The sequence below is a fragment of the Hipposideros armiger genome, unplaced genomic scaffold (assembly GCF_001890085.2).
Source record: "Hipposideros armiger isolate ML-2016 unplaced genomic scaffold, ASM189008v1 scaffold_39, whole genome shotgun sequence".
In the NCBI taxonomy this organism is placed as follows: Eukaryota; Metazoa; Chordata; class Mammalia; order Chiroptera; family Hipposideridae; genus Hipposideros; species Hipposideros armiger.
Window position 1 is genome coordinate 2,750,988 of NW_017731389.1, and position 25,308 is coordinate 2,776,295.

The following is a 25,308-nucleotide window of genomic DNA, read 5'->3' on the forward strand; positions in this document are numbered from 1 at the left end:
ACAAAGCTTTGTCTTTGCTGTTCTTCCTGCTGAAAGGCACTGTTACTTCTCATCTCCTGGTAACTCTTCCTGACCTTTCAGATCTCAGCTCAATGCACCTTCTTGGGAAAGTCTTTCCTGAGTCCTCTAGTTAGGCCTCATCTTTCTATTATGTTTTCATATAATCATGTGGCATACTTCGAAGCCTTATCAATTTATAATTTCCCATTTACTTCTGTGATTATTTAATTAACATTGGCCTCATTCACAGGCTGTCAGTGCCATGAAGTCAGGGATCGTGTCTGATTTTGCCTACGATACAAAGTTACACAATTATTGGTTCAGTGTCTACCATGTGCTGGCTCCATACTAGATGCTAGGTGTACACTGGGTAGCCGAAAAAGCAAAATCCCTGCCCTTGAGTGGCCGTCAGTTTTGTTGAAAATATCGAAATGGTGCTAAGCTAAAGATATGTTTTGAGTTGGGAAGACCAATTTAGAGTTGCCAGGAGAAGGAAGCACTAAAGACGTGAATGCTAACTAAAATTTGAAGTATTAGAAAGATCTTGCCATATAAAAGCAGGGAGAGAACATTCCAAGAACAAGTATCATCTAAGTTAATGTTCCTATAACATGTTCCTAGCAGGTTTTAAAAACATCATTCTGCTGTGAAGAGGCTGCATTGGATGATATTAAAATAAAAGAAGGGGAAGCCACTTAGGAAGTCATGCAGTCCAGGTAGGAGCCCACTGATGGCTTTGACTAGGGGTTGAAAGTGGAAAGAAGTGTATGAAATGTAAGTATTTACTAAGGACCTAGTATGTCAGTTATCAGGTTTGACATACTAGGTCGTCAGTGTATATTTTCTGATTTAATATCAATTGAGTAAATTTGTTTGACAATTACTAACATAATTACATCAAAGCTTTAATAAATTAAAACAGCTTTGGAGTAAATTGTGAGTGATTGCCTTTTATTTTTGTCACCTGTTAAAGTTCAGTTCAAATTCCATATTGTCTAAGAAAATTTCCCTCTACTCTCTGATGAATTAATCGCTGTTTGCACTGCTATATTTTGATTGTAAATTCGCTCTAGCTCATTGTAGCATCTATCACTGTTTACCTTAGATATTTATGTGTTCATCTGCCCAATTGTGTTATGGGTGCAGTGAAGTCTATATGTTTTTTTTTTAACATTTGAACTCTGATACAATAGGCTGCACATAGGAGACATTAAATAATGTTAGTTAGGGGGGCCGGCTGAGTGGCTCAGTTGGTTAAGAGCTCACTCAAGAGTGCGAGCTCTTAGCAACAGGTTTACCGGTTCAATTCCTGGCCTGAGCTGTTGGCAGGATGGTTAACCAAAAAATAAAAATAAAATAATGTTAGTTAAATGGAATGAACCCCATGAAAAATTCAGTCTTTTAAAATTTTGCTTTGATGGCTCTTTCAGTCAGAAATAATCTCCCAATGGACAGGAAATTATTTACACTTCTTATTTCAAGTTAAACTTTATTTTTAAAAAGCAGTGTTTTAAAGCATGTCTCAATCCCAGACATACCAAAGGCAGGTCTCACTAATTCAGTTTTTAATGACTTGTTTTGCCATGGCAGTTAAGGGAAGATGCAATTTCAATACCCTAAGATGATTAGCTAGGAATGGAATTTCTGGGTCATAGGGCAAAATATGTTTAACTCTGTAAGAGCTAAGTCAAACTATCTAATCTTTTCCCAAAGATATTTACCATTTTAGGCCCTCACCAGCTATGTATGAAAGTTCCTGTTTCTCTACATGTTTGTCAGCTTTTTCTATGCCAATCATTTTAATTTTAGCCATTTTACTGATTATGGAATGGTATCTCATTGAGGTTTTAATTTGAAGTTTCTTGATGACTAATGATATTGAAAACTTCATCATATACTTATTAGCCATTAATTTACTTTCCTTTCTGAAGTGTCTGAGTCCTTTACTGAATTAAAAAAAATATTAGTTTCCCACTTTATTGGGGTATAATTGACATATAATATTGTGTAAGTTTAAGGTGTACATCATGATGATTTGATACACGTAAATATGGTAAAGTCATTACCATAATAAGGTTAGTTAACATATCCATCACCTCACATCATTACCATTTTGTGTGTGTGGTGGTGGTGAAAACATTTAAGATCTACTTTTTAGCAACTTTCAAGATACAGTATATATTGTTAACTACAGTCACCATCAATGGACACTTAGTTTGTTTCCATATCTTGGCCATTGTGAATGATGCTGCAATGAACATGATGGTACAGATATCTCTTCAAGATAGTGATTTCATTTCCTTCAGAGATATACCCAGAAGTGGGAGTGTTGGATCATACAGTAATTCTATTTTTAATTTTCTGACAAAACTTCACACTGTTTTCCATAGTGGTTCTACCAATTTACATTATCACCAACAGTTCACTTTATAAATATTTTTAATTTTCATCAAGTTCAATTTCTCAAGTTTTTCTCTTTATGGTTAATGTTTTGTGCAATTTAAGAAATCTTTGTTGAGTCCAATTTATAGAGCTATTATTCTGTTTACTTCTAGATGCTTTATGATTGTAGCTTTTATGTTTAAGTCTATGATTCATTCAAAATTAGCTTTTATCTGTGATGTGACATAGGGATAGTGGTTGATTTTTTTCCTTATGGATACCCAGATCCTCCATAACCATTTGCTGAAAAGACTTTCCTTTTCCTATTTAACTATTGTAGTGTTTCTTTGAAAGTTTAATTGACTATATATAACTGAGTGAAGGAATCCAGAAAGATTCCAGATTCTGTTCTTTTGATCTATTTGTCTATCCTTAAATTAGTAACACTTTGATTTGATTACTGTGGCATCATCATAAATGTTGCAATCTAGTATATATAATTCACTCAATTTTGTACTTTTAAAAAATTGTTTTGGCTATTCTAGGTCTTTTGCATTTCTGTATATGTTTTAGAATTTGCTTGACAATATCTAAAACAAGTTCTTGGAAGAATTTTGAATGAGATTGTGTTGAATCTTTAGATTAATGTGGAGATAATGAACTCCTTAATGATATTGAGTTTTCCAATCCATGACCATGATGTATCTTACCACTTATTTGGGTCTGCTCTAATTTTTTTTTAGCAGTGTTATGCTGTTTACACCGTAGAAGCCTTACACATTTTTAAATTTTGAATAAGCATTTTTAATGCTACTGTGCATAAAAATTTCCTATTATCTTTTCAAAAGTTATCTCTAGGATCTGTAGTGATGTCCTTTCTTTCATTACTGATATTGGTAATTTGTGCTCTCATTTTCTCTGTTTCTCCTAATAATTCTAGCTGGAGGTTATTCAGGTATATTAATCTTTTGGCAAAATCAACTTTTGTGCTTGATTATAGTTTGCTTGTTTTAAATTTCATTTATCTCTGCAAGTTCTTTATTATTTCTACTCTTATACTTACCTTGGGTTTCATTTTAAAAAGTCAAATTAAAATTTTTTTTCCTGCCATCCCTTCACCATTAGATGAGAAGCTGTTTGAGGGCAGGGACAATATCTAATACTGGCAAGTAAAATCTCAAATATTTAGGAAATCAACTGTGGGAAGCAGAAATGGGAACATTCCAGTTCCCCGGCATGTCACTTTGTTAATAGTTGTATTAAGTATCTACTGCTGAATAATAAATTACCATAAAGGTTCTCGTTTGATGGGGAAGGGGAAGAAACAGAAAAAATGATTAAAAATAAAAATGCTTTCTAAAATGCTGAAGAAACATAGAAATGTAGAAGGAACAAAGATATGGACCAGTCAGAGTGGGTCAAATTTGAGTCTCTAAAATTTGGGCCAGAGACTTCATTGAGCTTCAGTTTCCTCATCTGAAAACATGGTAACACTACTACTGAAACGTTTGTAGGATTATGAACTGACTTACATAAAACGCTTGCAACAATGCCTAGCATATATTAGGGAGTCAGTGAATTCCATTTCTATGAGTCTCAGTGTCCTTGTTTGTAAAATATCCTCTCAGAGTATGGTTGTTGAGTATGTTGAGTATGGAAAGAAATACATAAGCAGCACATTTAACATAGGGCATGGGCCATTTCAGATGGACAAAGAATACAAATTCCACTAAGTGTTTGTAGAACCTATAAATCATGTTATGGTTATTTGAGATTGAAAGAAATCTATAGACAGTTTTTGGGTTTATTTTTTGCTTAAAATCTACATCTTGCCAATGGAAGGTTTGATTATTCCCCCACCACCCCCAAAAGCCTAGCTTTGAGCCAATATTATATTAAAAGGAAATGGAAAAGGATAAGATGGGACACGTGAAACAACCTTTAGACTACCATATTCAACAAAGCAGGGTGACAACTGGTAACTGGAGATCAAGAATTTTGAATTCTCTGCATCTGAGCGATCACCAAATAGGGGGATCAAGTAGTTTTACTCTTAGGAATTTTATATATTAAATAAATAAACAAAAGTCTCCTTAACAGAATATTTATAAATGGTTCCCTAAACTAACCTAGTATTTGGAAAACACTCACATTTCTATTACAATAAAAAGGGTTAATATGCATTATGATTTTCCTAGAATCTGATGAATACCCATCACCATGGATATTGCCAAAGAAATATCTGAGATTAGAAAGACATACCCTCACACTTCTCACGTCCGCTCACATATTATTGGTCAAAAAACATCATGTCTATCGATAACTTTAGGTGGGTAGAAAAGCACAGTCCTGTGAGCAGCAGTAACATCTACCACAAATCAAAGAAAGCTATTTTGAATAGAATAGAAAAGCATAAGTATTAATCACATGGTTCCCTCCTTCTCTTTACTTATGGGCCATAAAAGAACATCCAGCTTCGGCACATAGGCTGAAAACAGGCTGATACCAATTCATTCAACACTTATATTTCCCCAACAACATGCCAGTTTTCTAAGTGTGTTTTATACACATTTACTCATTTATTTCTCAGTATAATCTTAAGAGGGAGATCTCATTATCCCTGCTTAAGAGATGAGGAAGTGAAGGTATAGGAAGGTTAAGCTGTTTGCCTAATGTCACACAACAGTGATCTGCACCCAGAACAGTCTGACTCTGGAATCCATGCTCTTAACCAGTGTGCATGGCCTCTCAGAGTAGGTCCTCAACAACTATTATTTTAAGAACTATGTGCCAGGCTTTGAGTTGATATTACATGAATACTATTCAAGTCTCATGAAATACATGTGTGAGAATGCAGCCATGAGGCAGGAAAACCACTGCTGGACTTGAAAAAATTATTTACCATGCATCAAAATGTCCCAGTGCTGTACCCATTAGGAAACAGTATCCTATTCATTTAATATTGTTTGTCATGTTTCTACATAGGGCCCTGACATGAAAGTAACTTCTCTTGTCAGTGTTTGATGTTTGTCCAACAAGGTTTAAGCCCCAAATTCAAGAATGTATTATTTTTCTCTTCTCAAAGTGGAAAATGTTAACTTTGCATGGTTGCGTGGGACAAAAAGAATGAAAATACTTAAATCAGTTACATATATATATTTAGCTGACTGCTTTGTTCTATCCTATAGCCTTCTATTTTTTAATATCTTTTCTACCTTCATACTAATAGAACATAAGAATTAAGTTATAAAGAAGACAAAATGGGAAACCATAAGTAATTTTTGTCCTCTGAAAATAATTTAACTTCCTAAATTCTGCTGTTTCAGGAACCCAGTTCTACACACGGTACCATCTGCTAAATTGAATGATTTGATCATCTACAGGAGGGGTTGGCAAACTCTAGCTTATAAGTCAATTCTGGCCTGCTATCTGTTTTCATACAGGAAGTTTTACTGGAGCATAGCCACACACCCTCATTTATGCATGGTCTGTGCTGCTTTTACACCACATGGCAGAGCTGAGTAGTTGGGGTAGGGACAGTCTAGCCCACAAAGCCTAAATTATTTGCTAAGTGCCCTTTTTTAGGAACAAAAAAAGAAGGAAAAATTTCCAACCTCTGGTCTATGAAGATGATACTAGTTGCTGAACCATCATCGATAGATAAGTATTTGGGATGCTCTTTAGCCTGTGGTCAATGGTTTGTTTCTCCTTACAAATCATACTCATATATGCCCAGCAAAAGATCAAGTGAAAATACATGAAAGAGCTCCTACTCCCATTAGATCATCAAAGCCCACATCCCTGATATAAGTTACCCCACTCTCAAAAGATGACCATCGCAGTACAACCTACTATTAAGCATCTGTTTTATCATGCTGTGCTAAGCACCAGTCTTATTTCCATTTCTTCCTCCTTTATAGTAGTTCCCAATCCAAGACTCATAATCCTGAGGCAGAGGTTCATGTTATAGTCTAAATTAAATTAATATTTAAATGACTAATCATGAAAGAAGAAATCAGTATTCCTTTTCAGCTAGATATTTTTTATCTATTGGCCCTGAAAATGTTGATGGAAATTACAAATAGCTACGCTTTCAAAAAGAGTTATAATGAAATTTGCTTACCAGGAATTTGTGTCAAAGAGCTTGCTTTAAAAGACATTCTCTTTAATTTTGGGGGTGGAAAGGGGTGAATAATTTTAAGACATTCTTTTCTTAATAGTCACAAGACAAGTTTAATTAAGGAGACAAAATATTGGTTTGCAAAGGCAGAGTTGATGCTTACTGTTATCTTTTTTTTCCCTCTGAGTTCAACATACCAGCTGGCTTGAACTGTGGGTGAAATACACAATTAAAACTGAATAAAAGACTTGAGAACCTTACTTATCTGGATTCTATTCCTTTTTACATTGCCCAAATCATAACCCCTCCATCATCTGTGCATAATAAATCAGGCTGAAATTACTGTTGATATAATGAATATTTTACTCTTTCAGATATGATCATGGCTGTATCTTTTGCAAGTATAAAGTAAATTAACAAGTCAGTAAAGTAGCATGTCCTATTAACAATTAGATGGTCATAAAGAGGAGAAAATTTAATGTCTAATGTTGATACACTATCATTTTAGCCATTTTGACTGAACTGATCAATTTTCAATCAAGGCAATACTATCAAATGAATGGATTTTTTTTCTAATTATTTTTATTATGGAAAATTTTAAACATGCAGGAAAATTAAATAAAATGAATATCTACCACCAAGATTCAGCAGTGGGTAATGGCCATATTTGCATTTGCTTGCTTTGTCTCTAGCATTTTAAAATACAGAAGTCTCATAGCTTTTATTTGTGTATTTAATAAACATTGACTTTAAAAAAAGTCAGTTTTCTCATTGATTTTCCCACATTTTGAATGTATCTGTTTGTTTCCTTTTGGTGTTTTTATCTTTTTTTCTCCATGCCCCACTAGAAAACTAGAAGGTGGGTCTAAAGACTAGATTGACAGTAAACATTTTGGAAAAAAAATAATCCATAGGTGTGTACTTTGTTTTGCATCATATCAAGAGGTGATGCTAACTTTGATCACTCAGTTGATGAGATGACCAGCAGACCTCTCCATTGTGAAGTGTGTTTTCCTTTGGCAACATTGCATACATCTTATATTCCAGCAAAACTTTACCTAATGATTTTAATCTTCATAAATGATCTTTACCTGAATCACTGATTTAATAGGAAGTCAGAGAATTATGATTTTGTAATACTATTATGCTTCCTATCTTTATTAACTGATGCTCTTTTGTAAAAACAAAACAAAAAAAAATAAAACACGTGCTTTTCGTCCTAAAATTTTCTTCTTACCCCCTCCCCTTTAATGACTAGCTGTTAGAGTAAGAAAGTTGTGTAATGGTAAAATGACTATATATTCCATATTTTCCAGGAAAGTCCTGGTTACGTCTCTTAACCCAACATATATATTACTGTGCTCCTGTTTGCTTTAAAAAAATTAACACATTCAATAATAAATTATAAGATCATTCCATGCATTAGTCACCTCAAATTCCTCTCTTGCTGTCTCTCTCCCTCTCTTCTCTCTCTGTGTGTCTGTCTCTCTTTCATTCTGAGAATCTTGTGTTTATATATTCAACATTTTGCAATTATACTTTTCAATATTTAAATCTTTTATACTCAGACAACTGTAATAATTATCCCTTTGGATACTCAAATCTCAATACTCAAGTCTTAAAATTGGCTAGTGTAAGTCTCTCAAAAGCGTTTTTCTTAATTCCTTTGATTTTTGTATTTATATTATTTGTTCTACATGAAATTCTTGGTTCCTAATTAGCAAATTTACTTTATTGTATGATATGCATAAAATGGTAACAAAATTAAAAATTCCAATGTTTACCAGCAACTCTGAGTGCAGTTTAAAATTTTGTTTCAGTTTTTTTTTTCTCTGTAGGATATGACCTAAGGATGTATAATCAGAATATGGGGTCAAAAGTAATACAAACATTTGTCATGCAAAAATACCACAAGAAAAATAGAGACAAATGATAAACTTAGAAAAAGATGCAGTTTTTATCACAGGCAAATGGCTAATATCACAGATAAAAAGAGCTATTAGAATGAGAAAAAAACAATAAAACAAAAAAGAAATTCAAATGACTAATAACATATGAGAATAGACTCAACTTGATCACAAGTTAAATGTAAATTAAAACTCTATCCAGGTACAAATTTTGATTTATTCACACTGGCAATAACCCAAAGATTAGACAACATACTCTACTGGCTAGGCTGGAGGGATAGAGAAAACCACATATTGCTAGTGACAATGCAAAATAGTATAATTACTCATGGAGAGGAATCGGCAACATCTAGCAAAATTTCATATATATTTACACTTTCACACAGATAATCTAGAATCTTCTCTTCTCAAGATCCTTAATTTAATCTCCTCTTCAAACTTCCTTTTGCTCTGTAAGGTTCTGGGGATTGACAGGTTGTGGTGATTCTGTTGTGGACATCTTGAGAGGCAATTTTCTTTCTACCACACAGGCTCATGAAAAAGTAGATTAATTTAATTTATACTGAATGAATTAACAAATTAATACTGAGTTTGAGGGGACTGAAGTCATATAGGATATCTTCTCTGATTGCAACAGAATTAAATGAAAAATAATAAATGAAAGATAACTAGAAAATTCTCAAGTATTTGGAAAATAATTGCTACACTTTTAAATTGTTCTTAGGTAAAAGATGAAATCACAAAGAAATTAGAAAATATTTGTGACTAAGTATAGAGAATACAACTACATTTCAACATTTGTGGGATACAGTGAAAGCAGTGTTTACAGAGAAATTAATATCTTTTTAGGCTTATGTTAATAAAGTGGAAGAGTACAAAATCAATGATCTAAACTTCTATCATAAGAGGCTAAAAAAATGAGCAAATAAAAACTAAATAAGTTAAAGCAAGTTAATCATAAAGATGAGAACAAACCTAAAGAGACAACAGAGAAAAAAAACAGTCCAATAAAATTTATAGTTGATTCTTTGACAAGGTGAACAACACTGATAAACTTGTAAGTAGAAGGATCAAGAGAAAAAAAAGGGAAGAGAACAAATTATCATTATCAGGAATGAAATAAGAACCGGCATTATTGATCCAACAATCGTTAAAAGAATAATTAAGGGAATATGATGAACAGCTTTATTCCAATAAATTTGAGAACTTAAATGAATTGGAAAAATTCCTTGAAAGGCATAAATTAAACATTGACTCACATACAAACACCTGTATCATTCGATATTCATTAAGGAAATTGAATTCATTACTTAAAAGCTCTTACAAAAGAAAACTCCAGGCCCAGATGGATTCACAGGATAATTCTACTGAATACTTCAGGAAGAAATAATACCAATCCTATACAAATTCTTTTAAAAATAGAGGAGGATGCAACATTTTCCAAAGAATTCTGTGTCCCGCATTAGCCTGATACCATGTCCAGGTGAAGACATTATAAAGAAAACAAAGCTAAAGACAAATATCCCTCATAAAAGTGGATGCAAAATCCTTAATCAAGTATTAGAAAACCAAATCAGGCAATAAAAACAAACACACAAACAAAGAAACACAGGTAACACATAATGATCAAGTGTTATCCCAAGATTGTAAGGTTGGTTTCACATTCTAACCACAATTAGTGTAATTCCCAAAGCAAAGAGAATAATGGAGGAAAGCATAGGATCACCACAATAGATGTATTAAAACATTTTACAAAATGTATCATCCACTAATTCTAAGCATTCTCGACAAAATGTAAATATTAGGGTAAGAGAAGAAAACATTCAGCAAGAATCACACTTACTGATTAAAGACTAAATAATATCTCACTGTAAGACTGGGGACAAAGTAAGAATGTCTGCTCACACTTGTATTCTATGTTTTTCTGGAACTCCTAGCCTGTGCAATAAATAAGCTTGTGCATGCACGCGCATGTGCGTACACACACACACACACACACACATGCACACACACACACACAGAAAGAAGAGATAAAACTGTTTTTATGTATGATGTACATAGAAATTCCTACACTATAAAAAAAAAGCTACTCTACACAGTAAGTGAATATAACAGCATCACATGACACAAGATGAGTATATCAAAATCAACTGTGTTTCTAGATAGTTTCAATGAACAGTTACAATAGCATCAAAAATACATTAAAGTGCTTAGAGATAATTGTAATGATATGTATAATATTGTACAATGAAAACTAGCAAAGACTGCTGAATGAAATTAAAGAAGACACAAATAATTTGGGAGCCATACAATGTTCATGAATTAGAAGACTGAATATTTTTAATGTATTGATTCTCTCCAAATTTATTTATAGATTTAATACAACCCCGATTTAATCCTGATTATTGGATTATGCCTTTTAAACAGACAGTTTAAAAGAAATTGTCAAAATGATTCTATAGCTTATGTGGGAATACAAAAAACATAGAATATAGAATTTTGAAAAAGAATAATGCATTTGGAGGACTTACACTTCCTCATTTCAAGACTTACTACAAATCTGCAGTAAACATGAGAGTATGACATTGGCATAAATATAGACATTTAGATCAACAGAACAGAATTGAGAGTTCAGAAATAGATAATATGATTATATGGTCAATTTTTTTTGACAAATTCCCACGATAATTAAATGGGAAATGAATGATCTTTTCAATAATTGGTGCTGGAATAACTGGATATACATATGGAAAAATTAGCTTTTGCATTTTCCTCACACCATAAACAAAGGTGATTCAAAATGGATTACAGACCTCAACAAAAGAGTTAAAACCCTAACAATTCTAGAAGAAAATATGTGAGAAAAATCTTTGTGACCTTGGGTAATGCAAATTTTGCATAGATGGGACACAAAATATATGAATCACAAAAGAAAGATCCATAATTAAATTAAAAGCAATATTAAAAACTTGCTTGTCAGAAAATGCCATTCAGAAAATTAAATGGCAAGTCACAGATAGGGAGAACATATATGCAAAACATACATGTTACAAAGAACTCGGATTCAGAATATACAAATAAATCTTACAACTCAAAAGAAGACAACCAAATAAAAATTGTGCCAATGCTTTCTTTGCAAATGAACAAGTCCAGTAAAAGTTATTCAACATTATTCATTGATCACAAACGAAATCCAAATTAAAACCATGATGATATAGTACTACACACCCATGAGAAAAACTAGAATTGAAAACAAGTCATGGCAAAGACGTATTGATTTGTCGAAAAAGTCATGACATATTTTGTCTATGTTTTTCAAAGGTCATTTATTTATATAAAGAACAAAGATCAATCAATGATATATTACCTGTTTTGTTCAATAACCTTTTGCCATCTTTCAGTGAGCTTCATAATTCCTTGTTCATAGAAGGACTTGTTTTTATTTGCAAAAAACTGAACCAAGTGCTGATTTACGGCCTCATTTGAATTGAACATTATATCATGTGAGGAGTTTTGAAGAGAGTGAAACAAGTGGAAGTCTGACAGCACAAGTTCAGGTGAGTGTGGTGGGTGTGACAACACATTCCATCCAAGCTCCAGTCATTTTTGACGGGTGATCAAACTTGTGTGTGGTCTTGTGTTGTCGCGATGGAACAAAACTCCTTTACAATTAACAAGCTCTGGAAGTTTCTGGATGATGAATTTGTTCAAACTGTCTAACTGCCAACAGTACACATTTGAATTGATTATTTGGTTCCTTGGAGGCAGCTTGAAAAACACGACACCTTTAAAATCCCACCACACTGAGAGCATAACCTTCCTCTGATGAATGTCTGTTTTCGATGTCATTTGAGGCGAATCATCATGTCAGGATCAAGACCGTTTGTGCACCACATTGTTGTCAACAATCCACTTCTCACCACCAGTTATCAGTCACTTCAAAAAAGGATCATTTTCCTCACATTTAATGAACATGTTGCAGATGTTTATAAGCACCGTCAAATGAACTTCTTTGAGTTCATGTGGAATCCAAATATTGAGCTTGCTTATTTATCCCAGCTTCTTCAGGTGGTTGTGAACACTTGAATGATGGATGTTCAATGTTTCTGCAATCTCTTGTGTCATGTAATGCGGGTTTGACTCGATCAATGCCTTTATTTTGTTGTCATCAACCTCCGTGGGCCTCCTTGACCCAGGAATGTCGTTGAGATCAAAATCACCAGCACGGAATTTCGTGAACCATCATTGGCACTGATGTTCTTTAGACCACTGTCAATAAATTTTATACAATTTTTCACAAGCTTGATGTGCGTTCTTCCCTTTATGGAGGTAAAACAGTAAAATATGGCAGAAATGCACAGTTGGTCTTCCATCTTCAATTTGTAAAATCTCCAAAACTCAACCAAATCGCTCAATTTTCTTTTTAGTAAGCTGCTAGAACTGTCAGCTCTCAAATGCCATAGCAATAACAGAGATGTTAATGACTCTAGTACTTACAAAAATGAACTAGTGCCATCTGTCGCAAACATGCGTCATGACTTTTCCGACAACCCAATAGAACTAGAACTCTCGTGAACCACACATGTAGGTACTAAGTGACATCAAAGGGATGGCAGTGATCCAGAAAGGTGCTGCTCCACCAGCCTACATTTTGGAGGGATGGTGTGGAACAAAACCACAGCCAGTCCAGATGGGCCCAGTAAGCCAAATGAGAAATAAACCTTTGTTGTTGCTGTCCACTGAGATTCTGAGATTAGTTGTTACAAAATATAAACTTACAAAAGCCATTGAGTTGTGTTTTGAATTGTATATGGAGTTTTCTTTTTTTCCTATGCAAAATATTTTTTTTTGTTGTGGAATTTATATTTTCTGTAACTGCTTCTTAATTTGAATCATAATTGGAAAGGCTTTCTTAGTGTCAAGTTCTAAATTAACTTACTCAAATTTTCTTCCAGTATATGCAATATTCTCTTTTTTTATATTTAGATTCCAATTGCATATGACATTTTTTATTGGTATTTAACAGTGTGAGGTATGGATTAAATTGCATCTTTTTTCTCAATGGTTATCAAACTGTCCTGTCATCATTTACTTAAAAGTCCATCTTTTTCCCCCCAGTCATTTGAAATGCCGCCTTTAATATATATCAAGTATCCATTGCTCTATTTTTGTAGTTTCTATTCTATTCCATTGTTTTGTCTTCCTATTCTTGGACTAATATCACATTGTTTAAATATAGAGACTTTGTGGTATGACTTAAGGTACTTTTAATTACTCTTCCAACATTTTCTTGACTATTTGCTTGTTCATTTTGAGAATCAAATTTTCTAGCTTCACAAAAATATTAGTATTTTTATTGGGATCACATATTTCAATCATATGTCTTTTCATATCAACTTTAACAATATTAATTCTTCATGAGTAGAATCACCCAATCCAAGCATATAGGATTGTCTTTCCTTCCGTCTGTTCAAGTTTATTTTTGTATCTTTCCTTTGTGTTTTATTTTCCATGTACAGTTGACCCCTAAACAACATGGGAGTTAGGGATGCTGACCCTTTCACAGTCAAAAATCTGTGTATAAGTTTTGAGTCCCCAAAATGTAACTACAGTCATCCCTCACTATGCATGGGGAATTGGTTCCAGGACCCATGCAGACACCAAAATCCATGGATGCTCAAGTCCCTTACATGAAATGGTACAGAATAATGCATACAGTTGGCCCTCTCATCTGTGGATTTCCAACTGAAAATCATGAAAATATTATTTTCCATCTGCAGTTGGTTGAATACTCAGGTGTGAAATAGGGATAGAGAGGGACAACTCTGTATCTATTGAAAAAAAAACCCAAAGGAGTGGACCTGTGCAGTTCAAATTTGTATTGTTTAAGGGTCAACTGTATAGATTTTATACATTTACTGTTTATTTTATTTGTTTTCTCTCACTTTTTGTTGTGGGATCTTTTTCTCTATTATATTTTCAAACTAATAATTTTTGCATATAAGAAATCTTAGTTTTACATGTTAATTTTATAATGATATTATTATTTGTAATTATATTATTTGTAATATTTTATTGATCATTTTCAAGCACACTCATTAATTCATACATATAGATATATTTTTATCTTTCCTAATTCTCATATTCTTAATTTTTAAAAATAATTACATTGGATAATATCTCTAAAACGAGTATATAGTAATGCAAATGATAGGTATCCTTGCCTTTTTCCTGTCTTAGTGAGAAATTATTCAATGTTTCTCCATAAATAAATGTGACATTTTGGGCTGAGGAACAGACACACACACTCACATACAGACACACAATCTTTTTAAGCATGAGTTCATTGAATCTTATATCAGAATTTTTTTGTTTTTAAATTAAAAACTGATATTAAAATTTCAAATGTCTTTTAAGCATCTAGGGAATGTATGATATTGTTTCCTTAAATCTATTAATGTGCTGAATGACATTAGTGACTTTAAAATGCTGAACCATCCTTGCATTATTTTAATAAATCCTACTTGGTCAGGACATATTATTTTTTAATGTGCTGCTCTATTTTGTTTGCTAATATTTTATTTTAGATTTCTACATTGATATTAAAAAATGAAATTACCTGTAGTTTTACTTATTTGAGTTTTCAGCTTTATAGTTTCAATTTTATACTCACCTCCCAAAAGTAATTTGTATATTTTCTTTCTTTTGCTATCCTTTTAGATGTGTGCTTGCCTCCTTAATTTGTATATTTTTGGGGAGACTGTGTGGAGAAACTAGAATTTGTTAATGGCCATTATATAATGGAAACTTGGAATTTTGACCTTATGGTAAAACCAGTGAATGCTTATTGAAGAAATCTTATTAAGTACAAATGAACAAAAAGAAAAATACAATGAAATACTAATGTTAATAAAGGTAACAGTCTTTTAATACTTTGTGGAATTTTCAGCCAACGGTTAAAAAATATAATAGTGACCAGCATATAAAAAAAGGTACCTTAAATATCTCTTCTTTTAGCAGAAAACTAGCCTGAGAAACGTAGCTTTCAATTTATTAATATATTTTATTTCCTTTATGCTAAAAATATTTTAAAATACTTTGATATATGTGTCTCTTCTAGTAAGGTAATGATTCTATAATGTTGGGTAGCTCTTTAAAACATAGAAAATACCTCATTTTAGTCCAACCACATGGAACTAACTTTAGTATTAGTTATGTAAACAATGAAAAATTTACTAAAATGAAGGCTACCATTTTGAGGGCAGAAAAAAAATTTTTGAGGGTTTTTTTAAATCTCCCACTTTAAAAAAGTAATTTTTACACTCACTAAACTTATACCCTAGGAAATAATATCTCAGATTCTTCATTGTCCTTGGATATGTCTGCCAAATTCAGGTATTCTTATATGGGCATGATATATATTTTTTAAGAGAGCAAAAATTAAAGAATACTTGTTTTCTGTTTGTTTCCTATCTCATTTTTCTGCTACTTCTCTCCCTCTTTTTATTTTTTTAGCCTTCTGTGGGTTATTAGAACAATTTCTAAGGACTCCTTCTAATTTTCATTTATAGAATTTTTAATTTTAATAGTGGTTGTCCTCGATATAACAACACATGAGTTATCACATTCTGCTATTATCAACATCTTACCACTTGATTGAAATTTAGAAAGTTCATTTCCACTTAGATCCTTTTACCCTCCCCAACTTTTAAATATAATTGTCTTAAAATTTGCTCCATATAGTTGGAGTGCAGTAAATCTCTTACTTTTCCTTTCTTTTTAGTATGTTTTTTATTTCCCCTTCATTTTTGAAGGATATTTTGAACAGATATAGAATTTGCAGCTGCATTCTTTTCTTCTAGTACTTGAAAAATGTTGTGTCACTTTTCTCTGGCCTCCATGATTTTAAATGAGAAACAGGCTTTCATTCGAATTGTTGTTTTCCCAAAAGTAATGTGTCATTTCTCTCTGGCTACTTTGAGGATTTCTTTTGTCTTCAGTTTTCAAACGTTTAACTGTAATGTGTCTCGGCATGAATTTCTTTGTGTTTAATCTATTTGTGGCTTGCTTAGCTTCTTGAATCTCTACATTTACATAGGTTATTATCCCACAGGTCCCTGAGACTGTTTATTTTCTTTCCAACCTATTTCTTCACTGTTCAGACTGGTTAAATTCTATTGATCTATCTTCAAGATCCCTGATTCTATTCTCTATCATCCCTCTTCTACAACTGAGCTCATTGGGTGAGGATTTTTCATTTCACTTATTATTCAGTTCTATAATTTCCATGTGATTCTTTTTTGTTTTTAATAACTTCTATTTCTTTCTTGGGATTTTATATTTTTTCATTTGTGTCAAAAGAATTTGTAACTGCTCACTGAAGCATTTTTGTGGTCGTTGCTTTACAATCCTTATCAAATTGTTCCAACATCTGATTCATCTTGGTGCTGGCATCCGTTGGTAGCTTTTCTAATTCATAACATGATTTTCCTCATTCTTGATATGATGCATAATTTTCCATTGTGCCCTAGACATTCTGGGTGTACATTATGAGACTCTGGTTCCTATTTAATCCCCTATTTTGTGCAGGCCATGTTCTTGTTAAAGTGCACCTACCTCAATGTCTGGTGGTTGTATATGTTCAGCTCTTTGCAGGACCTAGTCTACCCACCTTGGCAAAAGTGGGCACTGCCTCACGCTGCTTTGTTACTGCAGGGTGTAGTTAGAAGCTTGGCTCTGCTCTAAGCCCCTAGAACACCAGATGAGGAGTAGTGGAGCTCTAACTATCCCTGCCTCCCACTACTTCTGCTTCTTTGATGCCAGGTGGGGTTGAGGCTCAGCTTCACATAGCCCCCCAGTGACACCAAGGGAGGGTCCTGTAGGGTAAGTGGGTTATCTACTGCCCTGCCTCGTACTAGTTATTTCACCTCCTGGATGCCAGGTGGGTGTGGAGGCTCAGCTCCCCAAGTCTTGCTGACTTCAGGGGGGGGGTGAAGTGAAACACTTATTAGCTCCAAGTAACACTTCCTTGTTCAGTCTCCTTGATGTTGTGTAGAGGTGGGTGCTCAGGTCCCCAACAGGCCCCGCTATCCTATTGGGGAAACTGGAACACTGCCCACTTCCATCAGGAAGATCAGATTCTTGCCCAGTGCCTCACACATCAAACAATGATGGGGGAATCTGAACGTTGCCTGCTTTTGCCTGGACAGGGGGTTGGGGTAGACCAACTTCCCACTCCATGGCTGAGACGGCAGCGGCATGAGGTATGATTTTTTTTTCCCCTTTGGTATTAGGCTAGAGTAGGGTGGATGTTGCCCACAAGATTTTCTAATTTTAGGACACATGTTTTCTGGTTCTTTGGCTTGGGATAAGCAGACTTTTCTTGGATAATTTTTGGTCTGCGCCTGTTGGGGCTTCTGTAGTGCCTTGTCTGAGATATGTGGGGGGCAATAAGGAAACCCCACACACACACTCTACCAGGGTTGTTCCTCAGGTATTGAGGGTCTTTAGCAACCAGCCTTCCTATTTCTAACTTTCAAAGAATTCCTACGCTTTCTCGTTGTGTTATGTTCAGAGTTTTTTAACTGTAAAGGAGAGGGCCTGGGAGGAAAAGGGCTACTTCACCTTGACAAAACCAGAATTACCTATTACAGAAAGATTTCAAATTTGCGGGAAAAAAACCACAATCAGCCTTTACTGCTTTTTGTTCTTGTTTTTTTACTTCACATGTATATGAACCTGATCAGTGATTCATTTGGCTGCCCAGCCATCCTTGTCAGATAACACCCTAGAAGATCAAGGGCAGACCAGGTTTAAGTCATCATTAATCTGTTAAAAGAAAGTGAGGGAGAAACCTTTTCCCTGAGTAACTATGGCAGAATTTTTTAATATGTCTTTAGATGATAAATGATAAGTGAGAATATTTGATCTAGGGACAAGGGTAATATTTCCTTTGGATTTATTTCTACCATTTAGCACCACCAAGTTCAGTTCATGAACACATTCAATGATAAATACCCCTTTTAGGTTAATTTTTCTATAACTAAAATAGTGGCCTGGTGGAAGCAATGACCAATCCATTCCCCAGTGGCTTCAGGTAGGGAAATTACTGAGTTTATCATTAATCTTACCCTTCAGTCCTCCAGGGAAGATTATCTTTGTAGAACATTGTAAAGCTAAATAAATTTAAAAGATTATCGAAAAGAGATTATAAATCTAAGGAGAAGAAGTTCTCAATTCTGGGCACCCATTACAATCATTTTGGGATTTAGAAAAAATACTACTAATGGGTTTGCATTGCCCCAGATCAATTAAATAAGAATATCTTTGGTGGGTCTGGACATCAGTATTTTTAAAGCTGTCCAGGTGATTCTAATATGCAGCCAAGATTAAAAATAACTCATGTAGGCAGGTGTTGTTTTCCTTGACAAGGAAATTTATCTGTTGTAACAAATTGCATCTACCATACCAGATAAAAACTCACGTTGAATAGATGTTCTAGTTAATGTGAGACAGGCAGCTCAAAAGCAGTCCCTTTCAAATTGTTCCTCCCAACTTTGCTAGTGGCTTATTTTTCTACCAGAAACTCTTTCCCAACCAAGAAAAAGAACGGACAATGCTCTAAAAATATTTTTCCCCAACAAGTAAAGAATCAAATGATGCTGGAGAGATAGGTGCTCTAAAGGTTAAACCTCTTGTACATAAATTATGTTAATAACCATCAAGTTCAGTCCGCTGGGTTTCTTAACTTTGAGACCCACAACATGCTGACTTATATAACAGAAACTTTGCTTTTCAAGAAGTACGTGCAAGTGCTCTCACCGGGTGCAAAGCTTTGAAAGTGTTGGACTGGCTGTGTAGTAAGCATTCCCTGAGTCCATTGCTCCTGGTGGAAGGCTCATTGTGGACATGGCAAATCAATCTCATTTTGTGCAGGGGGAACATTTCTATGTGGGTTTTTTCACTTTTGGAACTTCAGGACTTCTAGGATGGTTACCAGTTCCTGAATCTGGGTCCAGGCCTACAGGTTATACTAAGGCCTGACAAATAAGTTTGCAAACTCATCCTAGAAAAAGTGCTACATACCTCATTGCTGAATGAGGCTATGGTCACCTTCGAAGTAACCCCTTTGGGAAGCTATGCATCGACGCCGGTGCCCAGTCCACCCTTCAAAGCAATTTTGGAACTCTTTTTCTGGAATGGTCATCAGAGCTGTCGTCGTATTACCCTTGATGTCCTGAATGTCATCCAAGTGTCTTCCTTTCAATATTTCCTTTATCTTCAGGTAAAGAAAGAAGTCACTGGGGGCCAGATCATGTGAGTAGGGAGGGTGTTGCAATACAGTTATTGGTTTACTGGCTAAAAACTCCCTCACAGACAGTGCCATGTGAGCTGGTGCATTGTCGTGATGCAAGAGCCATGAATTGGAGAAGAGTTCAGGTCGTCTAACTTTTTCACGCAGCCTTTTCAGCACTGCCAGATAGTAAATTGGTTAACTGTTTGTCCAGTTGGTACAAATTCATAATGAATAATCCTTCTGATATCAAAAAAGGTTAGCAACATCATTGCAACAAGTACATGAACTTAATTGTCAGACCTCGTATAATATTGGTCAGGGCTTTCACAGGAAAAAGCCAGCCTCTGTGTATGTGGGATCTTGCAAGGAAATCATACAAGTTACTGGATGATGACTTTTATTATTAGGGTAGAAGCATCAAAGACTGTTTAAATTGCCCTGCAGGGAATGCAACTTTTGTGGGTCATTAACTTATTCTCCTTTGGGGTTATAGAAAAGGGATTGTAGAACACCAGTCATAGCTATCTCCTTTTCCTAAGAGAGGTAAACCTGTCAACTCTGATAAAATGGATCCCTTCTCTTTAAGTTTTGCTAGTCTATGGTTCCCTGAGTGAACCATCATGACAAGTTAAGAGGGCCTCCACAACTGATCTCATTTACAAAATCCTGCTAGGATCACACTCTATCCAGGTTCTCTGCAATTCTTATTAATTCTGCTGAGGCACCTGCAGTGATTGGACATGGTATCCAGGTATTTTTGAGAATGCCATCTTTTTCTTGATTTGAGGTTTAAGATTTGGGATTTTCTATTTAAATAGGTAATTTTTCCTGGCTTAAAAAAAAAAAAAACAGGGGGAAGGCTCAAGGGTAGCACAGGATTAGCCAACCCAACTTTTAGAATTTTACAGCTAAATTTAGCAACCAGTTAGCATCCACCTAAGTAACTCATATGGTTAAACCCAGTTGTGTGTATAGGTGCAAGTAGACGATTCCTCGGAAGTTGTGTCATCCTTAGATTTCAGAGGACTAACAGCTAACTTAATATTCTGGAAACGGAGTTGTTTCAGTTTAAAAATAATTATTAAATGCCTACGGCATGCTAACATGTAGAGAAATAGGGAAACTATGGTCTCTGTCCTTTAGAAGTTTATAATTAACCATAATCTCTGTATTTGCTGCCAGACTTGACAATAAGAAGTGCCTCCAGTTTCAGAAAGTGTTGGAAGACAGTTTAACTTCTTTAATACTTCACTAATGATTACATAACTTACTACGGTCCTTCATCCTAGCTTTGAATATAATTACTGCTGATTGACTTACTCATCTCTCCTTTTACATATTTATATTAAAGTTTTTTTATATATATAAAGAACCCTATAAACATTCACATTAGACAAAGACGGCTCCAAGACCAAATGCATAATTATAGTTGGTGACTCTTTAAAATCTTAGCAGACAGCCACCCACATTTTCAATATTTATCGACCACCTTTTACATGTCTGTGTCCAAAAAAGTAAGAGACACATTGTCTAAATCTATGAGGAGCTACATCACAAAAGTAACATACAAAGCTTTTTGCATGATTAAGTCAATTTCCAAAAATATCATGTAAATATAAAATGCAAATAAAAGCTCATATGGGTACATTAAATGCTTACAAATATTTGATTAATTTTCATTTGACAATAGTTACACAATTTCTCTAAAATTAAGACAGTTACCTCAATATATGTTGATGTTAAAGTAGAAATTGAGGAGAAAGAAATTCCATTTGGACTCAATAAGCAAATGACTTACTGAAGGGATGTCAGCTGCATTCCATTACTCCTTTCCATATTGCTAACTAAATTATATACTCATTAGTTTACTGTGCTAATAAATGAGAGGCTCAAAAATTTACATGCTTTTACAAGTGAAATATTTTCATGGAGCCAACGGGAAGCCTGACTAATTTGTGTTAGATTTAAATCCTCTGCCTTTTGTAATGACTAATAGTAGGAGACAATGAAAGAGTCATCAGCTTCTAATTCTGACGTGGCCAACGACTCAGCAAGACGATTTGTGAAGCTCTCTTACCCCATCGGTCTGCATCTCCTCATCTGGAAAAGGATAAGACAACTCTGATTCTTGGGGTTCTTCCTAGTTCTGTGATTCTGTACCATAAGATAAAGATTCTAAGGGGTTTTATATTTGTAATGTCATCTTATAAAATTTATTTGATGTTATTAAAGCATATTCATATAAGATCAAGGTAACTTAAGGACTGAAGCGTAGCCTAGGCTGAGAAGCACTCCAGGGCCAAGACCCATGCTATAGCTGCAGTAATTAATTTGCTGAGCTCTCAAAGGAGAATGGGACTGATGATATATTATCATGAGATATGATAATGTAATTGAAAATGCTTTGAAAACTATGTGGGGCTATATAAATGTCAGGTATTAGGCATAATTATTTTCTTCTCTATTTATGGAGAGAGCAACTTATAGAATTGACTTCAACAAAGCCATGTAATAAGTCATGGACAGTTGGGAAGAAAATATACTTTTTTTCTGATATTCCTTCCATTCCTTGCTCCCACCAATATTTATGGAGCTACTTCTAAAGTATTACTTTGGAAATTAAAGAGTTGTCTAAGATGATACTACTATCCTCAGCAAGTTTGCAGTCTAGTAAAAATGTATGAAACAGCATTATCTATTTTTCTCTCATTATTTTGTGGGTAGAAGATTAATTTTTCTGACTAGGTTTTATGTTCTTTGAAGTCCTAAACCAGACTTTTGTTTCTTTTGACCTCCTTCACTATGTTCAACAGACTATAGGGAATATTGATCCTAAAAATATATTCTTTGATGGAAAAATAAAAAAGTAATCCCTGTGATAGGGTTTAGACCCTCCAAGGAGGGGGTCTAAAGTTACTACCATTTTTATGTTTAAAATTTTCTCTAGTGCAACTCAACAAGACATGTAGACACTTAGGATTCCATAGCTTTTGAAATGATACTGGTCTAACAACCAAAAATAATAATACAAAGGTAACAGCCAACTTTTATTGAGGGATAATTATGTGCCAGACACTGTGCTATATGTTTATATTCATTACCTTATTTACTCCCTACAATAATCTTATTGAGTTGGAACTTATCCTCTTTACAAATGAACAGACTGAGGTCTAGAGATGATAACCAAAGTCACATGGACAGTGAGTGGCAGAGCTAGACACTGAGTCCAAGAAGTATATTTGCCAACATCTGAAAGGGAACACGATTACTGGGAGCTGAAACTACCCCATTTACCACATTTAAATATAGTTAGAATTTTTAGATCAGACTAGACCAGCGGTTCTCAGTGGAGAAGTTTTGCCACCCAGGGGATATCAGACAATGTCTGAAGACATCTGTGGATGTCATGACCGCAGAAGTGCTATCAATGCCACCGATGCTGCTTAACCAATCTTCCAGTACAGAAGGGAGTAGCCCCCCACAACAAATAATGACCTGGCCCAAAATGTCAGTAGAGAAACCCTAATCTAGACTTGTCTTTTCATGCCAGAATGGTAATGTTGTAAATCACTGACTTCCTTCTAACGGCTCAGGCGGTCACGAACACACATGACCTGAGAGGCCAGCACAAGAGTTCAGGTAAAGGTGAGGATGCAGTGTGGGATCCCACAGCGTCCACGGGAGGCAATGCAATGGGGAGTGTGGTTTTTTTTTCCCAGAAGGTAAGAAGAGCATTCTCCTTTGCCATTTATTACTATTTGGTAGAATTTGGAATTTGTAAATGCTTGGTTTATAGTTCATCTACTCCCCACCCACACACTTCTTAATTTAGACCAGTGTCCTATAGTTTTTAAAATATAGCTGAAGTCTTTCCTATATTTGAGACTCTTTCCATCTAAGTTATATGGCTTTATCTATGAGTAGCTAAGATAAATAGCTGCAGCAATTTCCTCGTACTTAAAGTCACATTTCTTGATAATCTCTGGATTTTCAGGGACCATTAGAGATCCCTGTGTGAATCTTGGAATAATGAAAAGTACATTCTAGCAAATTCTTTAGGTACTCTGCCATTGCTACATCGATTTAGAAACACATTTCTAAATCAAATTTTTCTCTCTTTTCGGGCAATTTTAACCTGTAATAAAACGAGTCTTAACAAAAATGCCCTTTGCAATCTAACTGCTCAGGTTTGAGAACAGTGGGGCAAATTGAGAATTAATTAAAATTTCGAAGCCATAGTGCTATTTTGCTTATTCCTAAATTGTGCTTAAAGTAGGGATTGATTTCTACAACATAGTGAAACAACTCGTCCCCCTTCCCATGCCTTTTCAATAAAAAATATGGATAGTGTGTATTCAGAGAATAAGCTTACATAATGTACTCATTAAATGTTTTTTATGAAGCCATAATGATATCCTATTACAGAATCTATGTTCTCTAAGTCATCTTTAAAACTTTTAAACATACCTGAATAAGACAGAAAACCAACCAATACTGAACTCATTAGTGTAATTTATGTATTCATAAAACTGATAATAGACATTTATTTCTAAATATCCTTAAAGCACAGGTAATAATGGAGCCAGCCAGCAATCTGCCACTTGCAATTAATCACTATCTTCATATTTACAACATTCAATTTTTCTTGCTATTTGAGAGAGTAATGATTAATTGATAAAAGTTTAACAAGTGCACTAATAGCAGGTGCTCTTAATTGCAAAGCCTTCAGAATGATTCTCCCCAAATCTACTTTATGCTAATTTGTACAGCATTAGTCATAACACTTTATGATTTTACTTTTAAAACAACTTTTCTTTTAGTCACCCTAATTTAATTAAGAATTTTAACTAGTTACATGTATCAAGAACACCAATGAATTTTACATTTGTGAGTTTGATTACCATAAGAGATTAACAAGAAGACTCATAAAAATGCACGGCTGCCAATTAGAAGCATCAACACTGTGTAAATTAGAATTTGTTAATTGGTTTAGCAAATGTAAATTCAATTTTTTGAAATTTTATGAACTGAAAAATTGATTATATTTTTGTGAGCCTCCAGAAATATCTTATTAGGGCTGATATTTGTTTCAGTAGTTTCTGAGATTATACTTGTATTTTAGCCATAAACATTTCTATTTCATTGAGTTCAAAAATATCTGATTATAGCATTCATTGTTCATCCACACATGTTTGCCCCTCACCATCCACAGTATTAAATGAATGCTTAAGTACACATTTTTCTTTCATCTGTCTTTCCTCTCAGCAAGACAGATAAAATATGCATTCTAGGTAAGGTTTGTTATTTTGGACTTTCAATATTAAACTGCATATAATTAATTTAGTTTCCTTAAACACTGTGTTTATGACAAAAGCTACAGATGCTTTTACAAAGATGAATATTTAAACAGCATTTCAGGTATGCAGATTAATGCTGTTTGCCTCTAGGAAATAGACCCAGCAACCTTGCATTTTATAAGAGAAGCAGAAGCTATATTTTAGTATGCATTATGAAATGGGGAGGTCTATTAGCAATGTCAGATCAAAATCTATCCTCAAGAAAGCACATACATGGTCTGAGCACCGACCTCACATCACACATGA

General features: G+C 34.3%; 1 protein-coding gene across 2 annotated transcripts in view; it reads right to left on the reverse strand.

Moving 5' to 3' along the window:
• The window catches only part of CABCOCO1 (ciliary associated calcium binding coiled-coil 1), a 793,651-nt gene that overhangs the window by 223,884 nt on the left and 544,459 nt on the right, over positions 1 to 25,308 (reverse strand). The window lies entirely within an intron of this gene.